The sequence below is a fragment of the Rattus norvegicus genome, chromosome 14 (assembly GCF_036323735.1).
Source record: "Rattus norvegicus strain BN/NHsdMcwi chromosome 14, GRCr8, whole genome shotgun sequence".
Taxonomy (NCBI): domain Eukaryota; kingdom Metazoa; phylum Chordata; class Mammalia; order Rodentia; family Muridae; genus Rattus; species Rattus norvegicus.
In genome coordinates, this window is record NC_086032.1 from 8,550,703 (window position 1) to 8,562,002 (window position 11,300).

At 45.1% G+C, this 11,300-nt stretch overlaps 1 pseudogene; it reads right to left on the reverse strand.

Moving 5' to 3' along the window:
- Positions 1–10,775: 10,775 nt before the first annotated feature.
- On the reverse strand, positions 10,776–11,055 carry Rpl36-ps1 (ribosomal protein L36, pseudogene; annotated as a pseudogene).
- Positions 11,056–11,300: the final 245 nt, after the last annotated feature.

Sequence of the window (11,300 nt, forward strand, 5' to 3'; positions counted from 1 at the left end):
CTAAATTCATGGACAAAATAACAGATTTCTTGATGGCATTTTATACAAACTTAATTTCACTTCATCCCACACGCGGCCCTCCCTGCCCATCTCCCCCATCCTTCTGGCCTCTCTCTGCTTGGCCTTCCCTTTCCAAGTTCCTGTCACATGTGTTCAGTGACCCTCCCCTCCCCCTCTTCCTTAGCCAGGAGTCCCAAGGGTTTGCTCTGGTTTATCCTCATGTGCTCAGAGTTCAGTTTCGGCGAAGGCCAGATCAGGACAGATGCTCTTATGGAAGACTGTGTCAAGGCCAGGCATGGACCCTGCAGTGCCCCTCCTGTCTATCAGGGCATCATGGCTAACCAGTGAAATGCCTCAGCTGTCATCTGCTGCACAGTTAGCACGAGGCCTTGTCATGCATTCACATCTTAAACATCGTGTGACCCAAAGGAAGGTAGACTCCAGTCAGAAGGGAATGGCAAACGGGGTGTCTTTACTGGGTTCTGTTCAGGTCAGGAAGCTTGGACTCTCTGCTTGGGTCTGTCCTCGGTAAAGCTCAGAGGGCTCTCTGTGAAGAAATGGCTATGCTCACATCCAATGTGAAAGCACGTTTGAGCTGGCGTTTATGCGAAACAAAGGGATTTAAGAAGATACTCCTGGAAATCTTTAAGAGATCGTCAGAGCGTCTTTTGTCCTGAACTCCCTGGCAGCAGGACCGATGGCAGTGGGCACTTCCCCCATCAGAGATGGACCTCCTGGGTGTGATGTCGTTCTGTTAGCTTCCTTGGACAACATCTGACAGTTGTGCAACATTAAAAATATGCTCATTTGCATCTTCCTCGGGAACATCTGGAGAGGGGGGAAAAAGCGCCCGTGGAAAGCTGTTTGGCTCGCAGAAAACTGAGGCTGAGCAAACATTCCAGCTCTCCCTCGCTGGCCATCACTCACACCCAGCGTATTTATCCTTTTTCCCCGACAAGAGAACAACATTTGGAATAGCTCAGGCTGCTGAGTTAATCATCCAGACGCCGTGGGGACATTTTAAGCTGTGGGCCAACCCATCTCGCACGGTTTGGAACCAACACAACCACCAGGCTGAATAAGGCTTACCCTGCAGCCTGTCCAGTTGTGTGGGGGAGGGCAGTTTGCTGCCCTTCGGATTTCCCATCTCTGTTTAGAACATCAGTGTCAAGGGCAGAAATAGCGCCAGGATTTCAATGAGACAGTGCCTTTGACTCTATTTCAGCTCAAAAAATATTGTTCTCTAACACGGACGCACACCTCCTCTCATCCATCTCCTGAGCTGGTCTTGTGATTTTTACCCGTGTCTAAGCACAGCAGGGCTGCCAAGTTGGTGTGACCCTTGTCATTCTTGAGTTGGGGCAGAGCCTCTGAATTTAGTCTCTAGACTACAACCCAATTCCCCCATTCCTAATACCTACCCAAGAGCCCTAAAGTCTCTTCATGGATACCACACCTCTCCTGCTTTGCATGTGGTACCTGGCCATGATGGTCACGGCCCGCCTCTTGTCTCATTGAAGAAGATAAGCATACGTCTTTGCCTTACTGTGTGGTAGCAGTGACTTCACACTCGGTGTATTTAGATTCAGATCCAAAGTCAAATCCAGATGGGCAGATAGAACGTTGTCTGGAACACGCCTTCCTAACAGGATAAATTCCTGACGGCCTGGCTGAGGGAAACCAGACACTGATTCAGTGCGAAATGGAAATCAACGTACTCTGGACGTTCTCTGTAGACTTGAGCTGCCTAGCTTCATTAAAGCTCGTTCGTTTGGGGAGCCTGGGTTATCCGGTTACTGCTCCAGACTCCCACTTCGTTTGGTGAAGTTTCATGAGTCAGTTTGCACCATCAGGTAATGGCAGACCAAGGAACGTGGGGCACTGCTTGGGGAATGAGTGACAGGCGCTGTGCCTGCATTTCTTTCCAGGGTGACAATGACATGTTCTAAAACGTCCCTGAATGCATTTCTCATTTCTCTGTTGTCTCAATTTCTCCACTCATTCTTCGATCCCCCCTCCCCCATTATGGCATCGCTGTTCAATGAATCAGAATTCAGACATGAGAACACCTAAGGCTGGCCCACTCTCTGTTGTTAAAAAAAAAATGGTCCCTGTACTTTGCTTCATCCCGGCGAACTGCGAAGGTCCTCACCCAATCATGTCCTGTTGCCATGGAAAGGCAGGGAATGAACTAACGTAGCTGAGAGGACTGTTTTCAAAACCAATCCCTCATATTTAAAAGAGATCCATCCTTTCTAGGCGGTGCAAACGCAGTCCTTTGAACCCAGACCTCCATCTTCCCGGGTCCGCTCCTCCATTTTTTACACATCGAGGAGAGTTTCCAGGTGCCTGCAGAGCTAACGAAAATGGATGGCTTTTTCCCCTTAATGGGGTTCACTTTGATTTTCTGTCATTGTGGTCAATGACACAAGACCTGCTTCAGTGTCTGAACGCTAGAGGAACATCATTTTCCCTCACGTCCCTTGAGCTGCATTGTTTGCAATCACCTGTCAGTCCTGTGCCTAGCAGGGTTGTTTTTGGTCCTTCTGGACCTACCACTGGCAAGGTTTCTCAAGTAAGGAACATATGCACAAGTCCAATAAAGAGAGATGTTTCTCGCTTCCGAAACTCTTCTAGACCATGAGGGGATGTAATTAACAGATGGGAGCATGTGCATTTAAAGTATATGATAGATATTGTGACCTATGCGTACGTCGTGGAGAGATTAAATCAAGCTCATTAGCATGTCCGCTGGTAAACTTCTTACCATTTATCTTCTTGTTCTAGGCAAAAGTGTCATTGCGGAGAAACTCTTAAGGAGGGGACTGGGGCCCTGGTCCCTCCTTTTCTTCCCTTTGCCCTCTGGCTTTTGCTAAATGAGCAAGTTTGATCTATCACATGTGTCTTGGCATGCTATGGTGCCTTGTTACCAGTCCTAAAACTACTACCTGAAAGGTTACTGAGGGAACAATCCTGGAGCCAACTGTCTGAAACCATGATTCATGACACTCCTTTTCCTCTTATAAATCTATTGTTTCGGGTGTCTCCCACAGTGACAGCCAGCCAGCCACCACAGATCACCAGATACACATTGACTTTGTTTTTTTGTTGTTTTTGTTTTTGTTTTTTCAAAACAGGAATCCATGCAGCCCAGATTGGTTTTACATTTCCTATGCAGCAGAACTTAGCTTCGAACTCTTCTTTTTTTTCTTTTTTTTTGTCGGAGCTGGGGACCGAACCCAGGGCCTTGCGCTTCCTAGGCAAGCGCTCTACCACTGAGCTAAATCCCCAACCCCAGCTTCGAACTCTTGATATCTTTGTCTCCATCTCCTACACGCTGGGATTATAAGCGTGTGCCACTATCCCAGCTCGGACTGAATGTTGGAGTTGGTTGTTCATTCTTCCTTCTCGGGAGAAATGTATCCTTGGCTCGTGGCTTTCGGGTAGACTGCAGCTAGCTATCCTTAAAACAGGTAGCACTTGTGTATCAGACTCAACTCTTGAGCTTAGCAAACCAGGTAAATTAAGGCAGACGCCTCTGTCATACTCTCGATAGCATGCTCACGGAGTCACGGCACCTGTGGTAACAGATCTCTCAGGGTCATGTAGCACACAGAGGCATGGAGTTGAGCCTTTCCTATACTTTGATTCCATTTTACTCTAGGGACCACAGCAGGAACAGATATTTTAAACCCTGCATTTCAGAAAGGCATGAGACTCACTGGGGCACATATTTCCACAAAGTCGCCAGTTTTGGGAAACCCCATCTTTGAATTCCAAAGACAAAGCCCGAACTCCTACCACCATGCTCACCTCTGCTTCTCTGCCCACCTACACACATGAATGAACACCGAGGGTGGAGTTAGATATGAAGTCATGAGGGGAAGATAAAAGTGGGCTGTTTAGACCCTGTTGATTTTCAAACTTGAAGCTGAGTTTTACGGAAAGAGAAAGAGAAAGTAAAGCATTCATTCCTTCCCTCAGACTCTTCTGGAAAGCAGAGAAGTTCATTCCCTTGCAAAGGTCACTGAGCAAACCTCTGAAATGTTACTAAAGGTGTTTGACCTTGACTCTCCTGAGGGAGGCTGTGTCTACTAAGAAAGTCTGCAGTGCACTCAGTTTTGTGGACAAAGAGGCCATCTTTGTGCTAGGACGATGTCACAAGAGTGGGGATATCATCTGCTCTGTGCGTCTTCCCATCCCTGGGATGGTATGCCTTTCTGGTGGATAGGTGTGGCAGAGCTGGCTGTCTTTAAATGCTTCTGAGAAATGTTGCCAAGAAGCACACTTACATTATTTAAAGACCTTTTAAGAGAGAACCCTCCCCGTTGAGCACACTCTTGGCTGGTAATCTACGTTGAACAATCTGCTGCTATATTTCTTGGAGACATTATTTAAAATCCTTTTAAAGTGCGGTCCTTCCTACTTCCCGACGATGGATACCTGTGAAGGGCTTAATAGTACCGAGGAGGGGCCAGAGGAGGATGGCTGCTACTTAAAAGGATTTAAAAGAATGTTGCAGCCATATTTTATGCCCCCATTGCCTAAAAGCCCACAGTAATGGGGAGGGGAAAAGCCACGGCTTCCTTCTCTGGACATGAATTGGAATATACTTCTTTTAGGTGTTCCTTCTCTGTTTGAAGAACTGTCAAGGTCACCGATTGGTCAGTCCATAATGGCTTCACTCCTAGAACAGTGCCCATCCAGGGAGAGTGGAGATGCCCCTTAACATTTCTGAAGTAGAAGTTGAAAGTGCAAACTCACACAGATGCCCAAAAGAGTGGTGCAGTCTGACCAGAAGGCAATGAGGATTTGTGTAGATCATTACAGGTACTGATGTATTTCCGCATACAATATACATGCTACAATTCACACTGTACAGGCATACATATACCCATAGCTTATAATGGATGCATGTATTCTCTATGAACATGCATTTCACTGCTGGCCGGATAGAGTGACACACGTGGCTGGTATTGACTCAGCGCAGTGTTTAAGGTACTCTTCCTAAACTTCACGTGCAGTTTGTCATTTAATGTTCACAACAACATTGTGAGGTGCACATGAATTCTTGTCATCATTCTCTTGCAAATGGAAAACCTGAGACCCAAAAAGACGAGTCATTCTGCTGCTGAAGAGGACAACGCTTGATTCCCATTCTGCATGTGGTGGCTCATTCCACAATCTGAGTTTCTACGTATCCTGTTCATTGGCTGTGGCTGCTTGTCCTGCAACGTTTCAGGTATTGAAATCGAATCCCCACTGGAAGATTAAGCCATGGAATCCAAGCAGTATGGCCTTTTGAGGGTGAGGTGTTTGGGATTATATAAGATCATTAGAATACAGTCATATGACTGAATATCCTGGTGGTTTTGCAGGGAGATGGAGAGAGGCTACTAAAGATATATGGACATATGAAGGTACTCCTTGTCTCTCACCATGGGACACCTAAAGCTTTTTCTAGGAAGAGGGTTATGACCAGATGCAGCTCTGTGGTGGTTTGAATGTGAATGGCCCCCATAGGCTCGTATCGCATTGTCTGGTTCTCAGTTGGCAGACTGTTTAGTAAGAAGGAGGTGGGTCGCTGGGGGTGAACTTTGAGTTTCAAAAGCCCACGTCAGACCCAGCCTCTCTCCCTCTTTTTTCTCTGCCTGATGCATGTGGCTGTTTGGTAAGGTCTTAGTCACTGCTCCATGGCCATGCCTGCCTGCTTCCATGTTTCCTGCTAATCATGGACTAAGCCAATGAAATTTAAGCAAGCCCCCAATTAAACTCTTCCTTTCATAAGTAGCCTTTCACGGTGTCTCTTAGCAATAGAACAGTGACTAAGACAAGCCTCTTGCCTTTGAACAGGAACTGTGAACTCGAAACAGAGTTTGGTGTTGTGCTATCAACCACAAAACACATTAACACAGTCAAGTTCTCCTGACTGCCTATTTAACGTAAGTCTACACAGTGGTCAGGTTAACTGTGTTCCCACAATGTCTGTTCCTCTTGTGATTTTTATCTGCTGTAATTTCTTTACTTCTTTATAACAAGTCTCATTATACGGTTATAAACATTTATAAGAGCCCATGATAGATTTAGTTCTTTTTATAACAACAACAAAAAACAAAACAAACAAACAAACAAAAAACCCCTGGGTGTTTGTTCGCTTGTTTGCTCTGTGTATCATCTGGGTTTTCCAAAATTAAAGAAAACTTGAGCATTTAAAGCTTAAAAACAAAAAGAGGAAAAGAAACTAGAGATTATCCAATAAGTAACTATGACCCACATGAGATCATTAAGACCCACCCAGAACAAAAAGGCATGCCTTTAAGTGACTTATCTGGTAACAAATTCGGCTATGTTGTGTCTCCTCTAGCAGGAGTGTCTACTTACCCTGATTCAACTGCTAACAGCATCTGATGCTCCACTGTGGCCAGGGAACCTAGGGTTAGCCACGTGAAATATTCTGCCAATGACATAGTAACAGATGTGCTGTAAGTAGAGTTAGGAAACCCACCCATACCACGCCATTTGTTGGTTTTGAACCTCTGTCATTCCCACAGGAAGAAAAAGGTAAGAGAAATAAAGAGTTAAAACACTATTTAGGTAAGACCAACTGGGGTCATTTATTCCTGTTTTCTCTTTTCTTTTTTTTTTATGAGAAGCAAAAAATTGCTATTTCAAGATGCTGAAATATGGATTTGCTCATTACGGTGCCATGGATGCAATCAATTTATTTCATTGTAAAGTCTTCTGGAATATCCCTAAAATAAGCTCAAAAATATACACCATGAAAGGTTGCCCATTTACACTAAAACAAATTACACTATCAGCTGCAAAACAAAAAAAAAATTGACTGACATTTAAAAAAACATTCTTTTATTACTTTTTTGGAGAATTTCATGCGAAGTATTTTGATCGTATTAACTTCCTTCTCCAACTCCTTCCAGATCCATCTTCCCCATCCTTTCCCTAGTCCAGAGAAAGGTCTGAGGAATCCGAAGTATGCGGGATACTTTTATGTTCATTGTCAATAGACAAATAATATCTTTTAGGAAGCAACATTGTAGCAGGAATCCTAGTTACAAAATAAAACAAAGCTGGAAGACTTGCTCAACTTTGAGTTTACTTCTTTAACTTTTACAAAAAGATCGATTTTTATTTAACAATTTATTTTACTTACAAAATGTATGAATGGGAATTTTACCTGCACGGGTCTCCGTATGCCATGTGTGTGCAATACCCACGGAAGCCAGAAGGAGGTGCTGGGTCCCTTACAACTGGAGTCAGAGACTGTTACGAGCCACCATGTGGCTGCCGGGAATTGTACCTGGGTCTTCTGGAAGAACAGCCATTTCTCTTAATTGTGGCGCCATCTCCAGCCTCCTTCTTTCCTCCCCACTCCTCCTCTGCCTCCTCCCCTTTACCCTTAATCACATTGAGTTCAGTTTATGTTCTTAGCTCCTCTTGGAAATGGGCACACATGCCTTGGAGCATGGGTCAACGCACCATGGGTCACTTCATTAAGGAAGATGGACTTTCCATCTCCCAGAAACTATCAAACGACAAAAGCTCATCAACTAGTGGTAGAATTTCATAGCCACCTCCCCTCGCCGTGCTGGCATTTTGCCTGGCTTGAGCAGGTCCGATGCATGATGTTATAATCACTGTGAGTTCCTATGTACAGCTGCCCTGTTGTACCCGGAAAACCATGTTTCCCTGAAGGTATTTATTACCCCTGGCTTTTACAGACTTTCTGTACTTTCTCCCCAGAGATCCCGGACCCTTGTGGGGAGTAGCCTATGACGGACATTTTATTTTATAATCAGGATTTTAACTCCAATATTGCTTCCTGAGAGGTAATATTTACCCATCGACAATGAGCATAAAAATGCCCTTGGCCTTTCTAATTGCTCACTCTCTTTTCCTGTCTTTGAAATAAACTTGTTTCTTTTTAACATATTGTTTATCTTCCCCAATAGAATAAAAATTCCACCAAGCTAAGCTTACTGGACATTTGGAGTCTAAGGTTCTTCCTAGTGATGCCCAGTGAGTCTGGGTATTTAGAGAAAGCTTTGAGAGGTGGCATTGGTTATCCGAGCCAAGAAAGAATATTTACCAAGGGAAAGCATGGAGAGTTGCAGAAGCCTAGGGATGTGGAAGTGAGCAGTTTTCCATCTAACCAGAGCAGTCCAGGTTAACTGTAGCTCAGACTCACATTCATAGTGACAGCTGGAAACCATGCATCTAGCAGTTGTTGTTGTTGTTGTTGTTGTTGTTGTTGTTGTTGTTTTTGTTGTTGTTGTTGTTTTGTTGTTGGTTCTTGGTTCTCAATTGGAAGGTTATGTGACTGTTGCACTTTCAACTTCTTTCAGATCATAGTTTAAAAGCAACTGTACCTTTGGAGAAAGGATTCTTTGGGTAGCACGGAGAGTGAAGGAGACACAAGAGCAGAAGGGAAGCTGCAGATCCTGGAGAAGATGCGTGTCTAATGGTCCAGGAGAGATGTGATGATGGGTGCAGCCAGATGTGGCAAGAGTGGGAGACAGAATTCAGGACAAGTGAGGGTTATGGAGGCATGGCTGGTGGGCACAGCAGGTGAGGAAAGGAGTCACAGGGAAACGTGTGGTCTTCAGATCATGTGACTGATGACGAATCATGCCAAGTTGGAGAAAACAGAAAGAGAAGCAGGCTGAGAAGAAGACAGAGAGTTCTGCACGCATTAGCAGTGAGATGTTAGAGGCTCTGCTTAAACGAAATTGCAGGAAATGTTTGTCTTGGTCAATTTTCCCAAACATATCCCAGACAGGCGAGGAACAGGACCCTACCTCAGCCGACAGTGATCATTTTTAGTTTTAAACGACTCTTCACATCTGTGTACTTCACTGCTAAGCGGACACCTCGGTGTGCTAAAATAGGCGCCTTTCCCTCCCTCTGCGGATACCGCAAAGCCCAACAAGGCAATGACAGTCATCAAGATATTTCACCATCTAGTTTTTTGACAGTGAAATGATATTTCACATTTTAAGTCCTTGACGGTAAAATGAGATTAAAAGGAATGGATCTATTTTCTGATTACTTTGCCACCGAGAATTTCTCAGCCAAATAATTTATAGGCATAAAAATGAACTGATGGGTGAAGCATACGAGTTATGAAGATAAACTCAGGTGGATAATCCCAAGAGTCCTATATAATGCCCAAGAGGCAGGAGGCTGCTGATGTTTGCTGACACCAAGCTACCATAGAAGCAGGGAATGCAGGCCCTGGGCCAGACGGTTCACCAAGGTCAGAGCTCCCTAATGGGCTGTTCTGAGACCCAACTCTGAAGGTTTGGAGAGAACTCAATGTGTGTATTTCAAACTGTGTGCAATTCTGAAGATTTGCTTAAAAAAAAAAGGAACCTCACAAAATTGCAAGCTTTCCTTTAATCAACTTAGCTTCATTATAGTTCCTACCAGCAAAAAACCTCATTTTTAATCCAGCCTAAATTGTTAGTTTCTAATTCCCTTCAATATAGGCTAAAGGCTCCCGACGAAGGCTATGAATAATTTGGTGTTGACTAGACTTATCTTGCTCATTCCTCACTAAGCTATTAGCTTCTGTGTGAGTGAGTGAGTGAGTGAGTGTGTGTGTATGTGTGTATGTGTGTTTGTATGTGTATAGACATGTGTATATACATATATATGCAGGTACTCACATGTATCATGCATGTGGAGGTTAGTGATGTACATTGGGAATTCTCAGTTGCTCTCTATCTAATTTTTGAGACAGTATTTCTCACTGACCCTAGAGTTTATTTGCTGGGTTAGACTGACTGGCCAACAGGCCCCATTAGTCCTTTGTCCTGGCTGCCCCAGTGCTGGGGTTACAAGTACACACTACAACACCTGGGTTCCACGTGGGAGTTAGGGATTGAACTTGGGTCCTCACATTTGTGCAGGAAGCATTTTCCTGAGCACACAATCTCCCCAGTCTTGCTATCACCGTCCTAAGGAAAAGCATAGCACTTCGGAAACACTTGTGCTGGGCTATCTTGTATTGAGCATGCCCCCACTGGGTGCTGAATTTCAGGATCTATGGACGTTAGTGTCATTTGTTTGCTGTCACAAGTCTGCATATGCACAATGGCTGTCAATCAATTGCCCCTCTAGCCTGAGATGCGTGTGCCTCAGGATCTCGCTCACCCTGGAAGAAATACGAAAGCAAGCTTGCGATCTCAACGCAGAATGAAGAAGGGCCACGGAGGAGAAAACTTTGATGTAAGTTTATTGTGAAAAAGACTGTGTTAGTGGAAACAGGCATCTATTTTTCTTTCGCTCCAGAAAACACCGAAGTCATCTCATTAGGAACAATTGAGAGGTACTTACAACAGGATGAAGTTTGCATTAGAGTAGACATGTTTGACCTTCTATTGAGCGCAGCTTTCTCGACATAACTGGGAAGGATTGCTTATGACAGCAGATTGTCTCCACTCCATACCGACGGTTATTCATCTGGGCCTGCTGTCCACGTGGATATGCAATCCCTGCAGGACACAGGACTAGCCATACTGCCAGAGTCCCTTCCAACTCGTGGGAAACACACTCTTCAGTCCTAGCTTTATTCTCTGAAACCTAGACCAATACCTACTCTTATTAATTATTTAATAATTTCATACAATGCACTCTGGTCACATTAACCCCCAACTCCAGATCTACCCCTACGCTCACTCCACACCCACCTCCATTTTCCTGACTTTTTTTTCTTTTTCAAACTTAAGAACCATCTTTTATTGGGGGAGGGGTCATCAATCCTTCTTGGCCGCCGCCTTCCGCATGGCTGCCAGCCCGTTGCTCAGCTCTTCCCTCGTTCTCTTGGCGCTGATGTGCGTGCCCATCCTCTTCTTGATAAACTTGAGTGCTCGCTTGTCCTTGGACACAAGCCGCACAGCTCCCGGATCATGTCCCGCACGAACTCCGTGTGCTTGGTGAGGCACCCGCGGCGGCTGTGTCTCGGCTTGCTGACATGACTTCGTGGCCTTCGTGGCCTTTGTTGAGGCCCACAGCCATGGGGTCGCGCAGGGCCATGGCTGAAGCTCTCTGATGGCGGCCAGACACGAAGCCTGACTTCTTTTTTTTTTTTTTTTGGAGCTGGGGACCGAACCCAGGGCCTTGCGCTTCCTAGGTAAGCGCTCTACCACTGAGCTAAATCCCCAGCCCCGAAGCCTGACTTCTTTATCTTGATCCACCAACTTCATCTGCACCGCCTATATACTCCCGAGTATGAGGCTGCCCACTGGGGCATAGCCAACCCCAGGAGCCACAGCCTTACA